Source organism: Bison bison, unplaced genomic scaffold (genome assembly GCF_000754665.1).
Source record: "Bison bison bison isolate TAMUID 2011002044 unplaced genomic scaffold, Bison_UMD1.0 scf7180017864362, whole genome shotgun sequence".
Classification (NCBI taxonomy): domain Eukaryota; kingdom Metazoa; phylum Chordata; class Mammalia; order Artiodactyla; family Bovidae; genus Bison; species Bison bison.
Genome location: NW_011494934.1, coordinates 4,802,740 through 4,820,086, shown reverse-complemented (window position 1 = coordinate 4,820,086; position 17,347 = coordinate 4,802,740). Strand labels below are relative to the sequence as shown.

General features: G+C 41.3%; 1 protein-coding gene across 3 annotated transcripts in view; it reads right to left on the bottom strand.

The window, feature by feature from the left end:
- The window catches only part of FILIP1 (filamin A interacting protein 1), a 225,408-nt gene extending 210,628 nt beyond the window's left edge, over positions 1-14,780 (bottom strand). For 2 of the 3 annotated variants that reach the window (XM_010855259.1, XM_010855258.1), the window contains exon 1: positions 14,064-14,780. The gene's annotated coding sequence lies outside the window, so the exon portion shown is untranslated. The remainder of the gene's footprint in view (positions 1-14,063) is intronic. The other variant, XM_010855260.1, reaches the window with a different exon arrangement.
- Positions 14,781-17,347: the final 2,567 nt, after the last annotated feature.

Below are 17,347 nucleotides of genomic sequence, written 5' to 3'. Positions count from 1 at the left end.
CTCAGGTTAGATCCTCAGATGCCAGGTGTTAGCTTGAACTCCTTGTCGTTTAATGCCACAGCATTTGGAGCCTGTGTACCTGTTCTCAGTTAGCTACGTGCATAGGCTTTGTCTGATGGAGCCTAAGATATGTTCTTCATATCTTGGAGCGGACTGTATGCCTCTCACTTCCGAATCAGTTGCTTTCATACAGCCCAAATCCTTTTAATTGCACACAATGCATGCTACACAACTCTTTGCGACCCCATGGACTGCATCCCTTCAGGTTCCTCTGTCCATGGCATTCTCCAGGCAAGAATAGGATCTCCTGGAGGGCATGGCAACCCACTCCAGTATTTTTGCCTTGAGAATCCCATGAATGGAGAAGCCTGGAGGGCTGCGGTCCATGGGGTTGCACAGAGTTGGACATGACTGAGCTACTAAGCACACGAGTGCATGAGTGCAAAGTTACTTCAGTCGTGTCCAACTCTTTGCCACCCTGTGAGCCACAGAAGCCGGCCAGGCTCCTCCGTCCATAGGGTTCTCCAGGCAGGAATACTGGAGTGTGTTGTCATCCCCTCCAGGGGATCTTTCCAACTCAGGGATGGAACTCGAATCTTTTATGTTTCCTGCATCAGCAGGTGGGTTCTTTACCACTAGCACCAACTGGGAAGCCCTGCCCTACAATAGTAATGATAGCACTGTTAAGGCCCAACTCCTATGAAACATCTGGGAACAGAAATCAGAATAACAATCCAGATATAAATCAAATTGTAGGATTTTTAACCATACATTCATACTATGTGGAAAAACAAGAGCTCTTTTTTTTCCCTCTAATCTCTCTCTCAAAAGGACAAAATTTTTCACTTTCTGGGAAACCACAAGTCACTTTCATCTGGTTTTCCCCCTAGTCCTCGCCTCTTTTCGAGTTCAACATTTCACGTGTTCATTTTGGGGAGATTCCATTGCAATACATCATCAGGAACACATGTGTTCCGCTGGGACCTTATTCCCTGGAAGATGTGAACAGTGATGTAAATAACAGCATCATTGGAATTCGGAGTAAGTAGTGCAGGAAAGAAGGTTATGGTGAAATGAAGCAAAATCGGGCAACTATAATCAATATTTCCTCTTGGGGTAATGCAGAGAGTACTGATGCTGATAGAGAACTTCAGCAGTATTCATCAGCTGGAGCTGTCAGCAGAACATTAATTAAATGGCAGCTGTTGCTTTACCACTTGTAGGGGAGGGGAGCAACGCTGACTCCAAAATAGATTTCCGAGGATGAGAACATTTCCAGCTAGTAAACCAAATAAGAGCCGGGTTCTGTTTTTTTTTTTTTTATGAGTTTTGCAGCACATGAGTGAAGAGATGAGGAACTATTCGACTTGCGTTGATAGTTAGGTCTTATGCCACTACATTTAAAGTAAGAGTTCTAGTCGGCTGTTGGAAATACACACGTATCATGCTAATCGCAGCTACAGAGTCTAGCTTCGCTTCCACTCAGTTAAAGATTCACTATTCTCTGATGCTCTAATGAACATTTAAGATGTCTGTTGATGTTTAACTTGTAAAAAAAACAATATGTGGCCATTAAAGGTTTAGAAGCAGAGAAATAAACGACGTTGGTCACAGATTGTTATTCTCATGTTTTTATAAAATTATGCTCCATCCAATTACTGATCAAAACTGCTCAGTAATGTTTATTCCTCAATTCCATGATATTTAACAGATTTACCTTATTGAGTACTTGTTTTGTGCCACGTGCTAAAAAGAGTCCAAGTCATACCTGGATCTATTTATCACATTAGTGTTTTAAATTTACATGTAAATATTTATCATGGACTATTTTTAATAAATCTTTACTTTTTGTTGACTTGCTATTGCTCTGAGAAATAGGTGCTACAGAATTTGCCATTGGTGATTTTCAACTTGGTAAAATTCATTCAACAGACAATGCATATAGATTTTCCCCAAGGTATGAAAACGCCTTCTCTATAGAATTTCAAACTTACAGAATCAATCAGAAAATTAATTCCATATATATGACCTAAAAACGTAGACTTCAAGAGGTCTTTGGAATACAATGACCCTCCGGCCAATCAATTCCATGGGAAAGACCAGCTTGTTTCCAGCACACCTGCTGCTTATAGAAGTGAAGTGATTAATCCCTTCCTGTTGTTGATGTCATGAGAAGTTAGGGGGTGGTATGAAAGTCCAGACTGGGGGAATCCCAGGGAAAACAGTGAACACAGCCAAACTCACAGCATTAGGGGGAAAGTCAAGGTCTGAACAAGAGAGTAAAGTCTGCGGTTAGAATTTCCATGTAAAGGTAAGAACTATGTGTCCAAAGTTAAGACAGAAAAGATTATATTGGTCTGCAAAAGAAAGACAGAATAAAAGAAACAGTCACTGGGGAAAACGGAATACATTGGAACAGCCCCTAAGAGACTGGGTTGCCTCCAACTGGCCCACTTATTGGGAAAATAAAGAGTGCAAGGACCCAATCTCTAGTCAAGCAGCGGACCAATTAGTGGGACTCAGAGCACCAAGGCCAGCCGCCACAAGACCCCTGATGCTGAGACAGGGAAGCAGCTGCCGTTCAACACCTTACATTCTCAGAGTTGGCTCCAGAACAGCAAAGTGATTAAAAGATTAAGAGCACAAGCTGAGGAGTCCAGTTGCCCGGACTCTAATCACAAATCCACCACCTGCTTGGTGGAGGGCCTTTGGCGGTTCCCTCCGCATCCTCATCTGTAGAATGTAGCGCATATGGATATCTACCTCATATCCGCCTTGTTAGTGCCTAATGTATAGAACACACTCATTAAATATCAGCTACTTTGTTGTTTATTATGATCATGTGATAGAAAAGTTAATAGACTAGGACTCTGTAACTTCCACCAAGTGACCTCTCTTTCCCCTTCCTAATACTTTCTTCTTTAAAATGAAAAGACTGTGCTAGATAACTGGTTCTCAACCCTGGATGTACATTAAAATCAAATAAAAGCTTCTAAAATAGGTATGTCCTTGGGCATCCACTCAGGTTAGCTTGAATCAGAACCTCTGGGGCTCTGCCTGCACATCTGCACTTTGAAAGCATCCCAAGTGATTCTGCTGGACACAGAGCATTCAGGACCGCAGACTTAAGGGCCTGATGACCCAGAGGGAGCTCAGAGTCTAGTGGTTTCCACTCTCTTTGCTATGGGTGACCCCAGGACCAAAGCTGCTTAATCATCAACAATCTGAGACTCAGAGCCCCCATTCCTGCTCAAAATGAGACCAGGTATGGCAGTGCCAAGAGCTAGAAGCCTCATAGAATGTCTTAATTATCACATAGCTTGGGAGCCAGGAGGAATTTAGAATAACTGAATGAGAAAAAAAAAGGACTTCCAGAAGCCAACCAGTGAAGCCCTTTTTCTCCAAAGGATATAAGCACTAATTCTTTCCCTCCATTGACACTGTTACACCTTTTTACATAAAGACAGGGAGGACAAAAGAGAAATTCTTGGTTTGTTGTAAGAAAGTCAGGAGAGATCACGTGAATGAAAAAGAACACCTTGATGAAATGTATCACTGCCTCTACTTTGGATTAACTAGATCCCTGCCACAGAGCAGAGAGTGTATTTGCTCCAGGTGTTTAGCCTGTCAAGTCAGTAGTGCACAAGTCCTGGGTGCTCACCAGCACTGAGCAAGCAGGAGCAGGGGCTGGGGTGTGTTAGTATAGTTGTGACAAGATGCTGTTTGTAATTTAGAGAATAGAACTTCTCATGACGCTAGGGACGCATTCTGCTATATGTTTACTTCACATGAAACATTCACTTTCCTGGGATATTCAATTCCACCACCTAGAATATTTGATACGCTGAAGAAGTAGAGTATTTATGGCTACTAGCATAAGAAATGGAGAAGGCAATGGCACCCCACTCCAGTACTCCTGCCTGGAAAATCCCATGGATGGAGGAGCCTGGAAGGCTGCAGTCCATGGGATCGCTGAGGGTCGGACACAACTTGAGCGACTTCACCTTCACTTTTCACTTTCCTGCATTGGAGAAGGAAATGGCAACCCACTCCAGTACTCCTGCCTGGAAAATCCCAGGGACGGGGGAGCCTGGCAGGCTGCAGTCCATGGGGTCGCTGAGGGTCTGACACAACTGAGTGACTTCACTTTCACTTTCCTGCATTGGAGAAGGAAATGGCAACCCACTCCAGTGTTCTTGCCTGGAGAATCCCAAGGATGGGGGAGCCTGGTGGGCTGCCATCTATGGGGTCGCCCAGAGTCGGACACGACTGAAGTGACTTAGCAGCAGCGTAAGAAAATGCAAAGCATTATCCTCTCCATCAAAACTGTATTAGAGCTGCTCTCCTTTTATTATTACTTCAGACAATGCAAAAGTTAAGTGCCATACAAGCAAACATAAACTCAGAATTTCCAGTTCTATCCAGACAGATTTTTAGCATCATTTTTACTCTCGGTTTTATTTTGGGGGTATAGTTGATTTACAGTGTTGCACTACTTTCAGGTAACTTTTGGTTTGAATAAAGATAAAGGAATTAAACAGAATAACCAATAAAACATCTTATACCACTGTTCCACTGTAACAAACCACTGACTGCAAGATATCAGGTAATTTTCCTTAAACTACAGCACGCTCTCTGGTTTTCAGAAGGAACAACATGCTGCCAGATTGACAACTCATTACCTAAGCAAAGTCACTGGGAGCCAGTAAGAGCTCTCATGGGCTTCCCGGGTGGCGCTAGTGGTAAAGAACACACCTGCCAATGCAGGAGACATAAGGGATGCCAGTTTGATCCCAGCAACAGGAAGATTCCCTGGAGGAGGGCATGGCAACCCACTCTAGTAGTCTTGCCTAGAGAATTCCACGGACAGAGGAGCCTGGCAGGCCACAGTCCTTAGGGTCATCAAGAGCTGGACAAGACTGAAGTGACTTAGCATGCACAAGAGATCTTATACAGAATGAGACTTTCTGTCCCCTTCCTCACTGTTTCCCCCAACTAACTTACACACACCACCAAAGGCTTCTTCCAGAATTACTGCTACCAGCAGCTGGAATAAGTATGTTGCAGGACTCTCTCTTGCACCACTTAACAAATGGAATGCCCATGACCAAGACAGAGATCTGCAGAGCACTTCATGACAATAGAAGGTGGAGTTCTAACTTGTCAACAGGAGCAACAACATACCAAAACCTCCAACAGCATCAAAGGATTTGGCTATGATAGCACACATAATAGATCATAAATTCAAACACTCCAAGGCCTCCTCTTTCAGAGAAACATCTCAGCAGTGTAGAAGCTGAACACTGCATTGTGCCATCGCCACTGGAATAAGAGTTTCTGTGTTCCAAAGACCCCAGGCCTATCTCCTCCTGAGCTGCCCAATTCCAGTGGCCACTGCAGCTTCTGGCTCCACTTCAGGACTCACGAGAAGAGCCCCAAATGGACCTTCAACCTTGAGTCTCTTTGTTTTTTGTCCTTCGGACTTCAGACTGCAGGGGCAGCTGACCCCCTGCAGGGTCACATCTCACCAAAACCTCTTGAAACAGGAGGGAAGAGGGCAGGGCACAACTTTTGAAAGAATGGCATAGCCCAAGAACACAACATAAAACAATTAGAATCAAACGAGTCCAAGATGTCAGACAAGTCAATGTCGACCAGACCTTGATCCTGAATAAGCAAAGCTAAATGACATACCCAGAGGCGCCATGACAGTTCCAAGGCACCATCAAAGGGCCAAAAAAGTGGGCAGTAGCCCAATTCCTGGACATCTCCTCCCCTTCCCCAAAATAATTGGAATAATCCTCCCACTCTTTAGCCTATGAAATTACCCAGCCCAGAAAAACTAACCATGTCACATTTCATGGCCTTCTACTTGCCCTCTGCAATGGCCCACACTCTGCCTGTGGAGTGTGTTTCTCTCTGAATAAATCTACTTCTTACCTATCACTTTGTCTCCCACTGAATTCTTTCTGTGATAAGACATAAGAACCGGAGCTTCATTACTATGCCTTTTGGGCTGGGTTCAAGTCCCGATCTTAGGTAAAGGGCTTCAGCCTCACAGTCATTGAAGTACAGGTCCTCCTTGAACAGCTGCCTCCTTTACAAGAAAGTGGTGAAAATATGGACTAAATAAAGGCAAATTGCCCAGATTTGAATCTCAAACCTACCATCAAGTTACTTGTCATTTATAGCCCTAATTTTTCTAATCCACAAAACAAGAGATAAAAATAGTGCCTCATCAGGCTGTTATGAGGAGTAAATAAAATCATCCGAAATGCCTGGCACAGAATAATCTCCAGTGTCTGCTATTATTATGATCACTTACGCATACTAAATCATTATGCACAGCTCTATCGTAAAACGTTATGTAGATAATGTATATTAAAAAGTACCTATTATTATCATTATATTGTCTTTTGTATCACTATAAAACAATTGGGATTCAGATGTCCCAGTCATTAGCTGGAACACCTGGCATTCTGGGCAACTATCTATGGAATGAACAGAATATGGAAGGTGGGGATTTGTCACCGAAGTTGAGGGGCCCCCGAGGAGTAAATTCTACCAAAGCAGCTGGCTTCCTTGAGGGCCAAACAAGCAGGCTGGGACCAGAGCAACTGGCCTGGTGGCATCCAAACCAGAAGATGAGCTCTATCAAGCCAGCATGTGAAAGTCAAGCTTGTGTGTAAAGGCCACGCCCTCATCCAAATTCCAGGCTGCCCTTGAAGCATGTGTCACTCACTAAACAGTTAATGAAACACAAAGAGCCCTGAATATCTCCAGTGTCACATTGCAAGACTTATAGAATAATTAGGAAAAATCTGAGCTGGCAGAAGTCTTCCTGGCTTGCACTGGCAGGCAGACCATCTTTGTTTTTCATTAGTGTGTGTTGTCGTCACAGTAACTGCAAGCCTCCAAATACAGGCCCGGGCTGTCATTTCCTCGTGTACTTAGGCTGCCACACTGAAATAGCATTATGAACTCAGCAATGCCTCTTCCTTTCCTGTTGTGCTGTGGTGCCTCAGTCAAAGAAGCAGGCCCTAAAATGAGTTACTGAAGACATAAGTATATTAAAGAGATATAAAGAAAAATAAAGTTCATTTATCCCTATTACTGTATTGTCTATGACTCATGTGTATGTCAGGGTAGGGGGGGAATCTTATTTTTGCAAAGATCTTTTAGATAAACAAGGCAAGTTGGCAGTAACTTGATTGTCTTGGTGATGTCAGGAGTCTACTGTTTTCAATCAAATTGTCTTTTGGCTTTAAATCTGTAGCAAATCATTTTTTAAAGACTGCATTTGGCCAACTCTAATACGTCCATTTCATGGCTTTCTTTCACCTTTTCCTTACAAAGATAAGCAACAGATAATTCACTACTTCAAAGTAACTTGGAAAGACTGCTGCTGCTGCTGCTGCTAAGTTGCTTCAGTCGTGTCCCACTCTGTGTGACCCCACAGACGGCAGCCCACCAGGCTTCCCCATCCCTGGGATTCTCCAGGCAAGAACACTGGAGTGGGTTGCCATTTCCTTCTCCAATACATGAAAGTGAAAAGTGAAAGTGAAGTCGCTCAGTCGTGTCTGACTCTTAGCGACCCCATGGACTGAAGCCTACCAGGCTCCTCCGTCCATGGGATTTTCCAGGCAAGAGTACTGGAGTGGGGTGCCATTGCCTTCTCTGTCGGAAAGACTGGAAGATTGCAATTACAATTATTGAAAAAGCAAAAATAAACTACTTTCAAGTGTAGACATAGGTCTTTGGCCAGTGAAGCAAAAACCATCCTCATCTATGTTTTGATGAAGGCGCTGGATGACAGCATTAAAGCAAAAACAGAAAAGTCCCTGAACCTTAAGGGCTCAATGAAAGTCAGACCACTTGAGATAAATTCTGCATTAGCTTTAAAAATTCTTGTTAAAGTCTGTCTCTCACAGACCTCGGGAACACATAAATCACACAATATTATGCACGTTGACACTATTTCCCAAAAAGGAAACACAACACCAACCTTCTCTTGACTTTTCAGTGCTGCTGTGGCTTAAACAAAGCTCTCGGGGACTAGAGTGCTGGTTAATATCGTGTTTCTTCATCTTTTTGCTGGGAGTTTCTCAAGTTCTGCAATCAGCTGGTCAAAAGCCAACTAGAGCTGCCCAATTCATGTTGGACTTTCCTAATTCTGAGTTCTTACACAACTCACTGCCTAGCCTTTGAAATTACACTGCCTTAGCTGCCATCATGAGGAAAGCTGTATTCTGCGTGCAGCCTTGTCTCCTCTCTGAATAGGACTGACCATTTAAGGAAAAAGAAGAACATGATCCAGTACATTTTCCTGAGGTTCCCATATTTTTGCTCTAGAATCTTTATAATGTATTCTATAAAGCCAGCAAATTTCTCTTATTATTTTCTTCCCTTTCTTTCCTTCCTTTCCTTTTTCTTTCTTTCTAAAACAAGGTCTTCACTAGAGAATGATCATTCTGAAATTCAGTTTGCTTTATCTTTTAGAAACTCATCCTTTCGATCACAAAAAATAAAGCTAAATGGATAGGTCTAAACTGTAAGTACCCCGCATAAGGTTTGTTGGCACTAAAGTTACTAAGAAACTTCTCCACTTATAAGAGTGCTTCATATATTTTTGGTTAAGTTAAATACACAGAATAATAAGCAGCCCATAACATACTTGTACATCTTTATAATGGAACACTTTTTTTTTTTGCCTTGGAATATACTTTCTTGTCATGTTTAAGAAGAATGACTAGGATTAAGGGCAATAAACAGCAAGAATCCACTTGTATTTGGTGAGGTTGAATGTAGTGTAAAATGACCTTTTCAGTCTTTTCATTTTTATCTGTTACTAGGTTAGTAAAACAAAACATCTAAAGGAATAAATAGAGAGCGATAAATTTAATAATATATCCCTCCTTAAAGGAGGAAGTCTCCCTTACACACATTACCAAGCACCGTTGGCTATAAAAGAGACACCCAAACTCTATGTATAAACACACTTTATCTCCAACTGCAAATATAGAAACCAGGGTACCGTCTATGCTGTGCATGATTTCTTGGCCTTCTTAGTAATAATTCTATAAGACAGCGCACTGCTGAGTGAGAAGGGAGGGACTGAAATATAAATTCCATACTAAACTACTGGCTGGAGCTCAAATCATGTCTTCTTAGAATACTCAGCCACAAAATATGTCACTAACAGGATTCCACATTTGAACAATATATTCTTCCACCTTTCCTATGATCTATGAATTTGATTTGACAGAGGAAATGATAACTATATTTAAGGCGTAGTAACAGAGAAAGAATAACTTAAATTTATTGAAAAGTATTGGGAAAATATAAGTTTTATTAACTCATTTAATTTTCCAAATAACTCTGAGGAAGATAGCATTATTATTCCCATTTTACAGATGAGAAAACTGAGACACAGGGGGTAATTTGCCCAGGGGCATGGTGAGCTGAAATCTGAATCCAGGCCATCTGACTTCCCTATGCAATTAGCCTTTCCTGTCACCTCCACGTCCATGACATAACCTTTCTGTTAGCTCTTCAACTCAGACACAGTATAAGGAAACAAAACATATATTTTTTTAAGGAAACAAAATGTATTTTATCAGCTTAGCTTTTATTCTATTGCTGTATATCTTAAAATAATTAATTTATAAACAAATGTATGTTGCAGGTTTTTAAATGTTATTTTTCTAATAAGGTGTTACCAATTTTAAACTTTTTTGCTGAAATATTAGTAGATCTCAACCTAAGCTTACCATTCACTTCCCATGATAATGCTTTTTTAAAACTTACATGTTAGGAGACAAATAAGTGAAAATGTTGATTAAACAAGCTCTATAAAATTCTGTTTCTTAGGGTACCTGTTTTGTGAAGAAATGCCCATCTTTCAAAAAAGATAATTAGCATTACTTTAGAATGTATTGGAGAAGGCAATGGCACCCCACTCCAGTACTCTTGCCTGGAAAATCCCATGGGCGGAGGAGCCTGGTGGGCTGCAATCCGTGGGGTTTCGAAGAGTCGGATACGACTGAGTGACTTCACTTTCACTTTTCACTTTCATGCATTGGAGAAGGAAATGGCAACCCACTCCAGTGTTCTTGCCTGGAGAATCCCAGGGACGGGGGAGCCTGGTGGGCTGCCCTCTATGGGGTCGCACAGAGTCGGACACGACTGAAGTGACTTAGCAGCAGAATGTATATTTTACCACAAAGTTTCACTTCTAAAGAATAAGTAAGGGACTTCCCTGGTGGTCCAGTGGCTCCGATTCTGCATTTCCAATGCAGGGGGCTTGAGTTCAACCCCTGGTCAGGGAACTAGATCCCACACGCCACAACTAAAGATCTCACATGCTACAACTAAGACTCAGTGCAGCCAAATGAATAAATAATTTAAAAGAATAAGTAAAAATCATAACCACCAAGAAAGCACTGTTAAATGAATATATTAAATACCTCATAAATTTCATTGGGAAAATCCCATAGTGGTTCTTGCTGAACACCCATTTAAAAGAGTAATTTTAACTTCCTTGGTGATGTCAAAATATAAAGAGAATGCTTTTCTTTTGGTGAACACAGAAAAACATTCGTTCAAAATCAGGATTCACACTTTATCTCACACAGAAAGGCTATAAGTGATTTAAAATAAAACTGAGAAATGTCTCTCTTTAAAATATCGAGGGAAATTTTTTAAAAGATAAGCACGATATTTAAACATTTTAATGTTCAAGGCCAGATTTTAATTCATGATGATCCACAAATGGAAGGAATTATGATTTAAATGAATAGTGCCAAAAGTAACTATAAATAGAATCTGGTACCAAAAGACAATAAAAGTATATAAGTCACAGTATTTTGAAGTCTAGGTATACACACAGGAGACGCATGTATATTTACATATATGTATATATATATATATATACATACATACACACACATACATACAGTCTTTATATGTCCCCCTTCCTATTTCCTTCTTGAGGTGTACATTATCTCCACAATCAAGTATATGAGCAAGTTACAATCACTTGTAATTTTTCTGTGCTCGTTAAACTATGAAGACCTTTCTTGAGAAATTTTTGAGACAAAAAGCTATTAACTGCATTTATAGTGGCTTGTCTTAATTTTATACTAATCTATATGCTCTCTCATGCTCATCATTAGAAATCCAGAGTGAAAACTGTTCATAGAACATCCACAAGACGCATGGCACGGAACAGCTTCAGAGCCAAAGGGTGTTTAGGATAATGCCTTGTACCTGGTCGCTTTCATAAAATTGTTCTGAATTTAAAGAGGTAAACCCCATTCTGTGTATGCATGCGTGCTCAGATACTTCAGTCCTGTCTGATTCTTTGCGACCCGATGTACTGTAGCCTGCCAGACTCCTCTGTCCATGGGGATTCTTCAGGCAAGAATACTAGAGTGGGTTGCCATGCCCTCTTCCAGAGGATCTTCCCGACCCAGGGATTGAACCTGCATCTCCTGCATTGCAGGTGGATTCTTTACCCTCTGGGCGACCTGGGAAACCCAAACCCCACTCCAAAAAACCCTAGTTCTAATAGAGCGCTAAAGATCCAAACTAAGAGGGAATCACTTCTAACAGGTATGCCCCAGGAAATCACCGTGAAAGGGGAAGCCACTGCTGTGAGTTTTAAATAGTGGACAAAGTGTCTTCAGGAAAGGGGAGGAAGAGTGTTCCAGGCAGGAGGGCACAAGATGGGCAGAGGCGGGGCACTGAAAGGCACGGTATGCAGGTGTTTGGAGAAGGGCCCGAAATCTGACCTATCTGAAGCAGAGGGACATTTGTTGTTGAGTAGTGGGAGCTGAGACTGGAAAAGTTAAGTACGTGCCAGATGATGGAAGGTTTTCAAAATACCCAGCCTAGGTGTTTGGCAGCAACTAGAAGTCAAAGAAGATAACTGAGGAGTAGAAGAGACAAGCACAGGAAAATTAACCCCACAGTCATGGGGTAGTTGGGGGGCTTCCCACGTAGCTCAGTGGTTAAGAATCCACCTGCCAAGCAGGAGATGAGGGTTCGATCCCTGGGTTGGGAAAATCCCCTGTAGAAGGAAATGACAACCCACTCCAGTATTCTTGCCTGGGAAATTGCATGTACACGGGAGTTTAGGGGGCTACAGTCCATGGGGTGGAAAAGAGTCAAAGACACAACTTAGCGACTAAACAACCACAGCGTGTGCAAGGTGGTTTGCATGGTAATGAGGGGGGGAAGTGCAGCAGAACTGTCATGATACACACCAGACCCAGGATGAAGGGAATAGATCTTACGGTGGTGGAGACACAGCAGTGAAATCTCTTATGGTGAAGGGGAAAGGGACGACTCCAAAATAACACGGAAATGTGAACCTGAGTGAACAAGAGAACACAATCTATGCAGTCGATTCTTCATATACTGGAGGAAAGCACGTGCTCTAACCTGAGCTATTTTTGATTCTCAAGGGTAAACTTACAGTCATGAAGACAATGATACTCAAAACTCAGTCCATCAGGAAACATGGCTTTCACTCAGAGCCAAATGCTGCACTCCATTATCCTCACACTGTTCCACCAACTCCAAAAGAAATTACCCGCCTCCAAAATCTACTACTGGCAGATTTTGGCAGTACACATACATTTGTAAGCCAACAGTGTGACCCTTCCTAAGATCAAAACAAGAAAAATGTAAAGCATTTAGTTCAGATTTTTCAAAACTCTTTAAAGACAAAGATGCTGCATCTCCACCAAAGTATTAGAAGTTTCATTCTCTGACACCAAGTTTCAACAGAATACATGATTAGCTGCATTTACTTTGTAAACTAATGGCACAATCAGAGTCGTGAAATATAATACATACTGAAATGATGTGCTGTTTCATTTTTCTGAGCATATGATATACAACCTTTAATTAGTTTTTCTTAACATTCTTAACATTTACTGGAAGAGTTGATACATTCTGGTCAACAATGTGTTCAAAACTGGCCTTGGGTAAATTATTTCTCTAAAGTTGACAAAATAGACTCAACTGGTTTTTTAAATATGCATTTGTATCTTCTTTGAAATTATCCTTGGTTTAGAATATTCAAACAATCATGTTCAACTAGAGGAACAAACTTCTTATGCAAATCCAACCCAACTGCAGACACAAGTTATCAACTAACCACGTCATCAATGTGCAGCCATAACTTTTGTCACAGTCAGTGTGATATTGATCACTCTAAGCAATTCTGATAAAACTGCAGGGCAAGTCCTGGAAGCAAAGACAATGCAACAGATGAAAAGAGGATGTCCTTCACACTATGGTGAACACATTCATACTCAAATATGTGCAACTTAAGAAAGAATTTTTCTAATACACTCAATTTGAGTTTTAAAAATCAGGATCTCTCTTATCGGTATACAAGCAATTACTCAAAAACCACACACACAAAATAACATTCTCCTGCATAGTTTATATTCAACAACTGCAAAAGCAGTGATTTGAAACCAGGCATATCTTGTGCCTCGTCAGAAGCGCTTGGGGTGACTGTAATGTAACGAGGTCAGAACTAGCACAAGGTGTACCAGTGTAATCAGAGACGGCGGGTAAGGGAGAAGCGGCAGGGCGAAAGTACAGCAACACAAACACACACAGGACTTCCCTCTCATTTACCGCACGAGCTGCTCAGCGAGTTTCATTACATGAAAGTGCTTTTGCTTCTAGGGAAAATATCCCCTCCATTGGTTAGCCATCCTCACTGCGAAAGGACTGTGAAGTTGTCCTTTGTCAGATTTCTGTTACCTGCCAGAAAATGATCACTTGGCAGAAATACTTTGATGGCTATTAAAGCATCATAACGATCTTTGTGTTTAAAAAGCGATCGGGTAATTCTGAGAAAGAGATGACTTTCTGATTCTTTAAAAAACAATTCAGTGATTGTCCTCAGTTTCAAATGTGTTATCAGGTAGTGGAACAGTGAGACTCAAAGGAAACAGACAACACAGAGTCAGAGAGAGCTCTCTTCTTGTGGAAGCAGAAATGTCTTAAGAGAGTTAAGTAGCTGTGCATTTCAGTCTTACCTGACTGGCAGGCAGCTCGTCTAAACCAAAGGTACGTCCTTTACGGAGGTAGCTTATCCTTTGAAGAACCCAGTGGCTTGCCCCACAGCCCAAGAGAGACTGGAGTCCTGGAAAACCATCCAGCCCAAAAGAATACAGAGGAAAAAGCTTTCCCACTTTTCTTTCCTAGGACTAGCCAATAGCTGAAGTCATGCAGGAAACGGGGTAGTAGAGAAGGGAAAGCGGCTCCTTCTCCCTGAAATCCCGATCAGCAGCAATTGGAGGCTGTTGTATCTCTCCCACCCAGACTTTTGTTTAAAAGTTTTTTCAACTGTTGCTAGGTGTTGTTGGGTTTCTGAGATTAGGTTTCTCGTCTTCTGCTCCCTTCACAGCACTGTCAGAGCTATGACTTTGTCGAGGAGCTGAGCTCGCGTGTGCTATATTTAACCAGTGTTCTCAGCAAGTCAAGCCTGTCAACAGCTGAGAAGTTTGGAGCCGGCTCTGCTCAGTTCCTCGGCAGCCGGGTTATCAGTGGATACGGCTCTGCTCGCCCCGGAAAAGATTGCGGGGAAACGGCAGACCCTTTTAAGGACTGCTGCTCATGACACAGACATAATTATTGCTGGAAGCCCTTAAACGCCGAGTGTGATTTGGAACTCAGGTTTTTAAAATCAGAAAAGAAGCAGTGGCAGTTGCCTCGAGCAGAGCAATTTACCAAAGCAATATTCCCCTCAATTAGGCTTTCTGAGATCAACCTTCTTGGATAGAAAAGTCTTAAAACAAACAAACAAACAAACAAACTGTAAGGCGATCGTTGGGGAAATTCACAGTAAGAGATCAGTCCCAAGCAATTGTTTCCATTGATGTGTTACATACACATTGAAATTACATTCATAACTGTCATCGCAGACGTAATCAGCTTTTATACCTGACTGTTATTAAGGTAGTTTTATCATAAAGGAATGTCTGTAACATAACGTTTTTGAAAGGAAAATCTTAGTGTTCTTCTTGAGATCATTCATTCAAAGCAAGAAATGGAGAAGGCTCCAGGAAAACCAGGACTTGAGACACTTCTGGTTGTTCACAGCCTTGGCTAATCATTAACCCTCGAGTCTCCAAAACCAGAGTGGTCACTTCTACCCAGAACTCCAAAATGAAGAATGCCTTCAGATATTTTTATTTGCTTTATTCTATGTCAGAAAATAACACTAATCTGTCAAGATTAAGAATCATGAAAAAATGTGTGTTTAAGGCTATTCTCGGAAATGGCTTACTAATTGCCCATGTGGAATTAACAGTAAGAGGAGCTAAGAGAAGGAAGGGAGACAGACAGACAGACACACACATACACACACACACACACGCACACACACATTATTGGCTAACACATGAGAATATTGCCCTGACAAAAAAAAAACCTCATCAAAATCACTAAAAATGTTGACCCCTTTCCTAAGACAATTTTATCAGTTTAAAGGTATCCTTTCTTTTGACTTGGAAACTAAATTTGGACCAAGGAGGCATGTAACGGCATATATTTAATATTTTAAGTACTACATACTTGCAGCAAGAGGCTTATATGCTGGAGAACCCTAATGTCTGTCTGGGAAAGGCTGCCACTTTTCACAAGGGGTGTGTGTATCCTTCTTTTTAAAGAAATGACACTGACCTTCAATGCTAGCTGATCGTACACCTCAACCTATTAGAAAATGTCTCAGCTGTTCCCATGCCATCCACCTCACTAACAGCATTCATCTTCTTTCCCTTATTTATTTAGTGCTATTCACATATAAAATTTATTTAGTATTTTTACTGCATTAATTTAGTACACATAAATACATTATTTAGTACATATATTTAGTACTAATTCATTTAGTACTACTTATGACATTATGTAGTACTATTTACTACATATAAAATTTATTTAGTACTATCCACATAAAAAAGCAGAGACATTAGTTTGCCAGCAAAGGTCCCTATAGTCAAAGCTATGGTTTTTCCAGTAGTCATGTATGGATGTGAGAGTTGGACCATAAAGAAGACTGGACACTGAAGAATTGATGCTTTTGAACTGTGGTCTTGGAAAAGACTCTTGGGAGTCCCTCGGACTGCAAGGAGATCAAACCAGTCAATCCTAAAGGAAATCGATCCTAACTATTCATTGGAAGGACTAATGCTAAAGCTGAAGCTCTAATACTTTGGCCACCTGATGTGAAAATCTGACTCATTAGAAAAGACCCTGATGCTGGGAAAGTTTGAAGGCAGGAGGAGAAGGGGATGACAGAGGATGAGATGGTTGGATGGCTTCACCAACTCAATGGACAGGAGTTTGAGCAAGCTCTGGGAGATGGTGAAGGACAGGGAAACCTGGCTTGCTGCAATCCATGGGGTTGCAAAGAGTCAGACAGGACTGAGTAACTGAACAACAACAATGAATAAAATTTCGTTTGTTCAGATTCTTAGTACATCTGGGTCTGGGCCAACCTTGATTTTTTTAAAAAGACTTCTATTAAGATGAAAGCATTCTTATCAACTATACTACAATGGAAAAAAAAGATGAAAGCATTCTTAAAAGAAATTAGCTTCCAAAACGCTAATGGATCTTTCAGAGATAATCTATCCACAGGCTTCTAATAGGAAATGGAAGTGTGCGACAGGGCTATGAGACCGTTTAGAACCACTAGGAGAACTTTGTGAAACATTACAAAGGGGTGGGCTGTGGGGAGATCATTGTTCGAAAAATGCCCACATGCCACACATAGGCCACATGCAATGGCCCCCAATTCCCTAAAGAGGACTTGGGGAATGTATATTTCATACCTCCTGGGAGTTCACTTTACCAATTTCCCCAGTCCAAAAGGAAGCAGAGAAGCAAGTTAGCCAAAGTCAAGAAAAACAGGGGCAATAACCCACTTTGCCTTTATCGTCTAGATACTTCCATTATGAGAGAGAGAGTTATTTCTTTCTTCCTTAACCATCTAAACAATCACAAGTTTTAGTGGGGTCTTTTTCCTTTTCTTATGAAAACCTAGTCCCCACTGCTGTTTTCTTTAACCTTTGGACTAGCTGTTCATTGTCCGCTGTTAGCTATTTTTAAAACGTGGTGAGATGCAACAATATAGAGAGTATTTCGTATAATTAGATACTGTTGCTACCTTCAAATCATGTTCTTTAATTACGGTAACTTGTGTGCTGGTTTGACTTGGAACTTCATCAGTCTCTCATTCTCTTTCACACAGACAGACAGACAGGCTCACACACACACAAACACACACACTCTCTCTCTCTATAAAGTGAATCTATTT